Below are 9812 nucleotides of genomic sequence, written 5' to 3'. Positions count from 1 at the left end.
CTTCGTGTGTTGATCTTGGGGACAAACAGTCCGGATAGTTGGTGAACGCATGTCATTATCCACTTCTGCAAAATTTTCTATGTTTAAGGAGTGGCGAACGTATGATGAATAAAAATGTTCTGTGAGGCTGAGATGTGGTCGTGGGCATATATACACACTGAACTTCTTACGAACATAAACTGGATTAAGGTAGCACGTGTGGTTTTACCTATTCTTGACATGCAAAACACTATTCTCTCTCTGAAGCAAGTTCTAGTAGTGCTCAGCAGGTTCTAATAAAATTCACTTCAGCTTGGAAGTTACATGAGATAAAACTGTGAAAACAAATTATGTTGGCTTTGGTTGATCGAAGAATGCTCGATTTTGTTTTGTCATCAAACTAGAGGTAGAAGTCCCAATTGTCCGTTGCAGCAAGGGATCCAGAGCATAGTTCTGCGGTTGCAAATAGTTGTACATCTGATTTGTCGGATGGCCCTGCACAGAAAAGCGGCCAAGTTCAATTTCATTGAAATTTAAAAATTAGAGAACTTGAAAGTGTGAACTGCTCATACCACTAGTGGACCATATGGTTGGAATCCTGCTAGTTGTTGGGTATGTGGTGACATTGGGATGCCATTCCCAATATGACCATATGGTTGGAAACTGCCTAGTTCTTGGGTATGTGCTGACATTGGGATGCTATTACCAATTGGACCGTTCGATTGTAATCTTGCTAGTTCTTGACTATGTGCTGACATTGGGATGCTATTACCAATTGTTGGCGGTATTGAAGCATTTAGTATACTGTTGTACTGTAATTGATATGGAGCCATTTGATTTGTCAAAAACTGTAAATGACCCTGCAAAAAAATATATAGAAAGGTCAGTACAATTTAATGTATTATAGGAAAATAAGCCACTGACTGTATACCGTTGAGGTGCCTTGTGGCTGCACTAGCACATTATTATCCATGTTCTTTTTCTTCTTTCGAGTTGCTTTCTCCAAATGACCCTAAAAAATGATATATATAAAGGCCAATACAATTAAATATTTAATAGTAAACAAGCTACTGATTTTATACCGTTGCAATGCCCTCTGGCTGCACTTCTATAGTATTATCCATGTTTTTCTTCTTCTTTCCGGTTGCTTTCTCAAAGCCTTCAATTGGTCTGCTTGATCCTTTGGTGGTCTTCTCCTTCACCTTGATACCTTTTGGTTTCGTAAGCCCCTCGCCGTGCTTTGAAATTCTACTAGAGTCGATGTGTAGTCCTGCCACAATAATGTTAAACTAAGTTTCACTGTGGAACTAGCCTACGTAATTATAAGTCCAGGATGTACCTTCTTTAGTACTGGAGTTGTTCACTTCTGGATCAACTCTAATTTTCAAGCATTTCTCCACCCTTTGTGCTAATTGCTCCGCGGAGTTAGCAGCCTCGTCATATGATTCAGCGACACGAGCAGCTATTTTCATATACATTTTGCACAAATCCTTGTAGCGATTAGCCATTCTTATTTTCGGATCATCATGCTGGTTGCGTTTGCTTGTTATATCCAGAACTTTTGCATCAATTGTCCACCTTTTCAAGATATATTCTCGAGGGATGTGTTTGATATTATTAATATCAAGAACCTTTAAGCAATGAGAGCAAAGTATTCCAGCAAATTCAAACCTCTTGCAACTACAGCTGACCTTTTCTTCTTTTGGAATAAATCTAACGATATGGTCACGTTGTGTGCCATGAAATTTACTGTGTAAACCTTCTCCTCTGCCTCAATTTCATCACAAAGAAATGTGTCATAGTTCAGGGTCCGAAGCACTTGCTCTTGAAACAACCTGAATATTGCTGGACTATATGTGGATACGGCTTGTCTTAACATATAGCTAGCTTCTGCCTTTAGTTTAGGACTACTCTGTGTTGCTTTGAAGTCACACCTCACCTCTTCAAATCTTTTATCTGAAACTAGCCGCTCGAAATGATGGAAAAAAGTAAGCATGTCATATTTAACACTGATGTACCTCTTTAGTTCATTGTTCATGCTTTCACTTCTTTGGGTAGTAGTCATTTGGGCACAAAACGTATTTCTGCCATACACTAGTGCCCAATGCTCCTTTTTCTCGAACCACCTTTTAAGCCACTCATTTTCATGTAGTCCATACTTGTCAAGCATTCCATCCCATGCACTTATAAATTCATCTTCCTCCTCTATATCATAGATACAATGCTGAAAATCAACATTGAACTTCTTATAATCTTTGACGACTCCACCAAGGTGCTTGCAAGCATTTTGATTCATATGCCACACACACAATCTATGTATAGTATAAATTAGGACTTCACTAATCGCCTTTGCCATTGCTGCATCTTCATCGGTCAGAATTGTCCGTGGATGTTTTCCTGACATAACTTTCAAAAAAGTTCTAAAAAGCCAAGCAAAACTTTCAGCGGTTTCATCATACAGAAGTGCAGCACCGAAGACAACAGTTTTCTTGTGATTATTTACACCAACTATCAAACCAAACGGACGTCCATCATCTAGTTTCCTGTATGTGGTGTCAAAGCATATAACATCACCAAACATCGCATAGTCGGAGACCATTTTGGAGTCAGCCCAAAAAATGTTGGTTATCAAATCATCCTCATCCACCTGAATTGAATAGAAGAAATTGACATCTTCCGATACCTTCTTCTCCATGTATTCTAACACTCCCCCGGTGTCACCTTCCTTTGCTTGTATCGTTCTCTTTGAATACAACCGATTTTTTATATCTTCACGTGTACAACCAAGGTTTTCAATTCCACCTGCTTGTTTAGCCATCAGATCGATTGTTGCTTTAGTTGAAATACCTACAGACTTTTTAACCTCTGCATTTTCTATTTGCGCTTCTGTTACTTTTCTTTGGGATCTCAAAAAGTGGGTCATGGTTCCAGGAGCAAGAATGTGGTTATGTGAAGCCTCAAATTCATACACATCATAAAATCCACTTCTAAAGCTTATCTTCATACGGGCGGTACATCCACATCGTGTTTCAGGCCTGCTATAACTGAATATATCCTCTCTTTTATCATCCCCATGATAGCCTATAAGTTGAAGTAATTTTATTACTGCATCAAAATATGATCGCAATCATAAAAATGCATATAGCACATACCTTGGCGAGAGCATGTAAATGTCCGTTGTTGCATTGTACATGAGTTCTTAATTTTATGGCCACTACTTCTTCTAATGCTAAAACCTATAGTTTCAGCATACTTGTTATAGAAGGAATAAGCTTCATCTTCTGATAAAAATTGCATGCCTACTTTTGGTACCCTGCCATCAGTGGGATCTGCTGCATTTTCCTCCACATCCTATATCAATTAATATTCAGTTTAGTTCAGTTTGAAAAAATCAGTTTAGTTCATACAAATATGTGGCTATCCCAAGGATCTCCTAGTTGTCAGTTCCTACTTATTCCCTCTTACATGGTTTGATTAGGTGATCAGCATATCTAAACTGAGTTTTTTCATTTCAGGATGGAAAGCACTTGCACAATCCGTTAAAAACGAATTTGGAGAATTTGCGTGTGATTCATCAAGAAGAATGGAGTGAGATTACTTACTATTGGTGAGACAGCAGAATTGACAGTTGATTCACCCTGGTTAGTCCTTGAAGAAGCCATCAGGGATGGGAGGCACTATTCAATTTGAGAGGAGAGATTGGATGTGCTTTGGCGTGGTTGACCCGTCCTGGTTGTTCTGTTTCAGCTCTGTAGATTGCTTCATCCAGATTGTCCTTCTCTAATTTCATTAGCGGCAGATTAGTTTTGGCGCGTAGCTGCCTATTTTGTAGATTCTTCCCGCGCGAGTATTAACGATAAGCGAGTATTACGGAGGGAATCAATACAGAGAAGGAGAAAGATACGGACTGAGCTGCATCGTTCTGTTTTTTTTTTTCAAGAAATATACGGAGCTGGGGCCGCACGACGCACAGCCGCGCAATGCCGTTCACGGGCGTCGTCGCACGGATGGTCGCACGCTCGGGGCACAGGGAAGCCCCGTCCACTTCCTGTGCGGCGCTGTTCGTGTGGTCGGAGACGTACACACATAGAGGCCTACCTACGTGTACGCCTATAAAACCCCTGCGTTTTTACGTATCGGTTCTGTAGTTGAGTTTGGCACATTTAGTTCTTCTCGTTAGCGTTTGCTACGGGTTGGACGGATCGTGGTTCTTTTCATTTGAAATTTGCTCAGTTTTGAAATTTACGCAGTTTTGAAATTTGCTCAGATTAAAAATTTCCTAAATTCGAAATTTTCTTAGATTTAAAATATTGCCCAGATTTAAAATTTGCCTACTTTGAAACTTGCTTGAATTTGAATTCGATTAACTTTGAAATTTGCTCGAATTTAAAAAATTTAAAATTTGAAAATTTTATTTAAAAAAGTTCAGATTTTTTTAAAAAAGATAAATGAAGCAAAACACAGAAAAACGAAAACCGGCAGGAAACCGAAGAAACCAGCAAAGAACATTAACAAAAAAAGAAAACCTGAACCGGAAATTTCTAGAAGCTTCCTAAAACCGAAAAAGACCAGAACACACGTAAATGGAACGCGGCCCAGCAAGGTCTCGCTGCGTTCGGAGCGTATTAACTCTCGCACTGAAGCGATGAATAGGTTTTCCCGGCCCTCTCGGTGCTGCCCGATGGCACGATTATGCTGGGTTGGGCCGAGCTATAATGGATTAATGGGTCTGTACTCGCCTACATAAACCCATGATTTGCTTTTTGTACAGGCAGTTTGTCTACCCATCACTTCATTATTATCTATTTATTTATTATTATCTACTAGAAAAACTTCATTATCTCACGAATCATGATGGTACTTTTCACGTAACGCAAGGACGAGTCTGCCTACATTTTCATCGAAGAATATTCGATTGTATATTCCCCGTTGCTCCAAGTTATTGGATAACGCAACACACTTTTTTCTTCTTCTTTCCCGATATTCGATTCGCATGGAAACATCAGCTCTTGAGCTCCAGGAGCCTGGTTGAGAAGCAGCATGACTGCATGAGTATCGTGTACATTTTGCATCGATGTATAGCTGCCTCCGAAAACTTTTTTGTTTTAAACAAAAGAGTAAAGTCTGAAAAAAACCTTGAATTTGTAGATGGTGTCTAGATCAAACCTTGAACTCTAAATCCTGAAAATCAACACCCTAAACTATGCGATCCCGGTCTAAGATAGTATTTAGGTCGTTTCCAAATGAGGGGATTACTGAGGTGGCCAGGTTCCTTCCAAATCTATTAGACTCACATGTACGTATGACCCACATATCCCATATGAATTTTCTTTTTCTTTAATCTCTCCTCTCTCTACGCTGACAATTACTGCAGTACACCTCCTCCTCAGCCCATCTCGAGGAACGGCGGCACCTCCCACCTTCAGCAGCGGCGCCCACCTTTCGCACAGCTGCAGCGCGGCGAGCCCATTCCCGCACAGCTCCGGCAGTGCCTCTCGTCTCAAGCAGCTGCCACGGCGCCGAGGCGCTCATCTTTTGAAGATCTCCAGCATATTGCTAAATCGGGCATGAATATCGATAAGTTTGCGAGTCAACATCTCGTGAAGAAAATCGCCGCCCGATGCTGCCGCACAACAAAAATCCCCAAAGAAAAAAATGTGTTCTCAGCCCAGCGGACATCAACCTCGAGTTGGACCTCGAGCCGGAGGACCTCCTCCTCGTGGCCGGCGCCGACGTGAGCGCGCGACTACTGGGACTCCTCCCGCGGGCGACAACGTTCATTTCCCTATCCTGCGCAGTCGGGTCCTTTACTGACGGCTCCCTCGCCGCCTCGCGATCGGCGGCATCGCCTGACGACGCGTTCTGCAGTAGCGGGAGGGCCTTGTCATAGTTCGGCGGGCGGAGCACCAGCTTGCTGTCCCGATGAGCGATGGCGCCCGGAAGGAGTGGACCTTGGCGCAGATGATATTCCCCCTGCCCTCCTTCACGGCGACGACCACGACACGTCCACGGCGCCGTCAGCTGGCGCTGCAGGCTGGAACCACGCAAGGGAGTGGGTGGCGCAAGGAGGGAGACCATGGTGGCTATCAGGCTATGGATTCCATCGAGGTCGGGGAGTGTTTCCATCTTTTTAGATATGCGCAGTTAGAGAAGTCAACAATCCCGGCAATGAAGATGGCACGTCAGCAAACCCCGGCTGCAATTAGCGTCACGCGGGAAACAACCGGGATTTAAGAGTTGAGGGTGTTGATTACAGGGATTCAGAGTACGGGGTTTGAACTCGACAACCCCTACAAGTTCAGGGTTATTTTCAGACTTTACTCTAAACAAAACAAAAGCTTTGCTTTTTTATGTTAACTAGAAAATTTACTAGTGCGCTGCAACGGGGCAAAATAGGATCATGTCACGAAGTTTATCATGCCGTGTGAAAAGGCTACGTATAGCGGGCCGCAGGCCGCACGTCTTAAGTAGGAGCAACGTGATACAATGGAATGAGGGGAGGGCTACATAGAAATATCATACATGTAACTTGATACAACTTCAGTCACCATGAAACTGCATTTTGCATTTATGAACTCGTACCATTAGCAATATCATGACTGCCTTCTGCAATTTCTCCCCCGGGAAGAATTAGAGCTTTAATGTGGATAGATCACATCAAACAAATAAAACTTTTATTCCCTGAGCCCTCTAGCAAGCAGGAAAATCATGTAATGATGATTTTCATGCATATTTTATCCCTACCTAATAATTAAAAACCACCCTCTCTAACATGCCAAGTATAAATTGTCCACATTAATAAAAAAAATTGAGAAAATATTGTTGAATGGTCTAGAAAGTCCGAATTATCGATCGACTAACCTCGCCCCTCGCTCGTTTTTTTCGATAAAGGGAATATATTAATATCAAAACGATACCAACATCCAGCCTCTGCAACAACGCACCACCCTAATGGCACTACGGATGCACGCAGCCAAAAAAAGGAAAAGAAAACTAAGAAATAAAAGTCCCGCTACAGTATCTCGGGCCTAACAACAGCAATACATCCACCGCCAAGACAACACCTGAAGTACAAACTCTCCAAAAACGACGCCTCCAAGAAGAGAACAGTGCGCTAACACCATCGTCGCCCGATCAAATATCTTAGATTTTCACCCTGAAGATAGTCCCCGCTCTCAAAACAATGCCTCCAACAAGGTCATTGCCAGGCATAACCAGTTAAGGCCAGACGTTGGGTTTTCACCCTGAAAGGTAGAACTCTGAACTTCACCTGTGTTGTCGCCCCCACTTTCATACCGCTGTTGTGAAGCCCGGAACACCAAGCAAATCCCTCAACAGCGCGGAGATTTGAACCTCCCTTAGCTAGTCCTCCCCTTCGGCCTTCATGAACTTCCCTTCTTCCGACTTTCATCATGGATCCATAGTCACTTGATGTCAACGGTCGAAATAAAAGCATGGGTGCGCACGACCGAATACCACCGATCCAGCAAACTCCAGGCAAAAAGCACTGTTACATTCGCCGGCGGAGCCTTCCGGAACTCAACACTCCGGCTAGATCACGAGTCCAGGCCTCCAGTAGGTCTTGCTCTTCACGCAAGAGAGACCCTAGGACCACCACCTTTATTCAGGTCGGACCCCCACGTCGGTGACCGTCCCGGGCTGGCCATGCCAACCCTCCACCGGCGACTCCGTCGCCGGCTTCCAAGCATCTCCATCTCACCGTCGGAACGCAGTTATAGAACGATAGATCCAGCACCACCAACCGCAGGCCGACCCTCTCCGGCGAAGAAGAGGGCCATCTCCACCGTCGTACCCAAGGCTGCTGCCCCGGGCGACCTCGTGTCGCGGGTGAAACCCGAGATCGCCTCCACTCACCGGCAAGAGGCGGGGGGGGGGGATTGGCACAGACCATGAGCCTGGCAGCCGCCCACCACCAACCCCTGCCAGAGTGCTGCGGAGCCGATGGGAGGAGGGAGGCCGCAGCGCTGGCCGCCGCCGCCCATCCCACGCGCCGGCCGCCAGGGGAGCCGACGGGAGAAGGGGCGCAGCGCAGGCCGCCGCCGCCCGACTCATCCGCGCGCCCGCCATGCATCGAGGAGGGAGATCCGGCCGCCGTCACCAGGCGTCGACGAGGAGGAGCCCCCGCCACCGCCACGCCCCTCGCTCGTAACATATGACCTCCGGCAATGCGGCGGCGATTCATGACATTACACCCGCACATGAAGTGCGACGCGATGACAAACTTGTAAGGCCCCAAGTACCAACATAAAATATCATTATGTGCTACTGTGCTAGTACTTCAAAGTCACTACTTAATAATGTCTCTCATATGTCACCCAAGGTTCTATTCTCTTTAGTGAACCCAGTTGCAGGTGCTTCCTCGTGAGATTTGTAACCTTTCCAAAGACCAATCTAAAAGCAAAAGGCAACTTACTCAAATGACATGATAGTGCCGAAGTACATATCAAATTGAACATATATATGAAGGGTAATTAAGTTTTGTGCTTGTGTCGGACCAGCAAATTCACCATGAACACTATTAAAGTTAGCACATACTTGCAAACATAGATGACTCTAGTTCTAAACCAAGTAGTGAAAAATCCGTGTGAAATCGTTCACTATACTTTCGACCACTGATTTGTGTATTTCAAACACAGTCTTCCGGTAAGACACCAGTAAATAGACATGCTAAATTGAGCAGAGTTGGCACTTAGCCTGAGATCCCTACTTTCGCGTGGAAACAGTAGCTCTTGAGCTCCAGGAGCCAGTAGGTTGAGAAGCAGCATGGAAAGTGGAAAAATTGTGAAAGAGTTTCGTGCACATTTTGCATCGATGTATAGCTGCCTCCGAAAACTTTTTGAAACAAGACAAAAGCTTTGCTTTTTTATGTTAATATATATGAAGGAATACTCGCAGAAAAAAAAAATGAAGGAAAGAAGGCCTACTCCCGACCAACCAAAGGAATAAGTGACATCAAGCAACAATCTCCGCAATCGCAAGGTGCTTGGCACAAGCTGAAAATCCAACTTCACTTTGTCTTTCATTCTTTCAATGAGCACAATTCGCATTGAAGATTTGTTGTTAAAAACCCTCGCATTACTCTCCTTCCAAATCTCCCAAATGATAAGAATGATAATAGTCTTAAGCCCCTTTGGGGAGGAGGTCGATGTTCGAGCGAGACTATGCCAATATTGAAGAACTGTTGGGCGGCAGGAACGAAGGCTCTTCATAAAGGTTAGGGCAACGGATCCATGACGTGACAACAGACCAAATTCTTCTAGATTAGCGACATTCGAATAGGAATGTGTCTGGCCATCTCGAGGGCGTATGTTCAAAGGTGGCATGGTGAGAAGTCCAAATCCTATTCTGAACCACGAGCCAACCGAAGAAAAGACTTGGGAGGCGCCCACATCTTCCAGGCAATCTTCCCGAAAGAACATGTTGTGGAGCTTGGAAACTAAGCATTGTAGGCTGAACCAGTAGAATAGGGACCACTTCCTGAGAGTCCAGATGATGGAGTTGTCCACTCCTGGCGATAGATGAATATCCGTTACAAGTCCTCAAAGATGAACAAATTGCTCAAACTGATAAGTGATGAAGTTGGTGATGTCTATGTCGAAAACCCATTTAAGTCCATGGAGGGCGTCATGAACTGATCGCAGCTTGCGTTTCGAGGCTTGAAAGATCATAGGGGCAATTGAGTGTGGCGTGCAACCGTTAAGCACATAGGAAAATCAGAAGTTCATCCTCGTACCGTCACCCGTGTTGACCGTGGTCGCTGCGTTGAAGAGCTTCCTATCGGATTCGTCGTTCGGGGTTTCCGAGCCAACCCA

The sequence above is a fragment of the Lolium rigidum genome, chromosome 4 (assembly GCF_022539505.1).
Source record: "Lolium rigidum isolate FL_2022 chromosome 4, APGP_CSIRO_Lrig_0.1, whole genome shotgun sequence".
Taxonomy (NCBI): Eukaryota; Viridiplantae; Streptophyta; class Magnoliopsida; order Poales; family Poaceae; genus Lolium; species Lolium rigidum.
Note: the sequence above shows the minus strand (reverse complement) of the source record.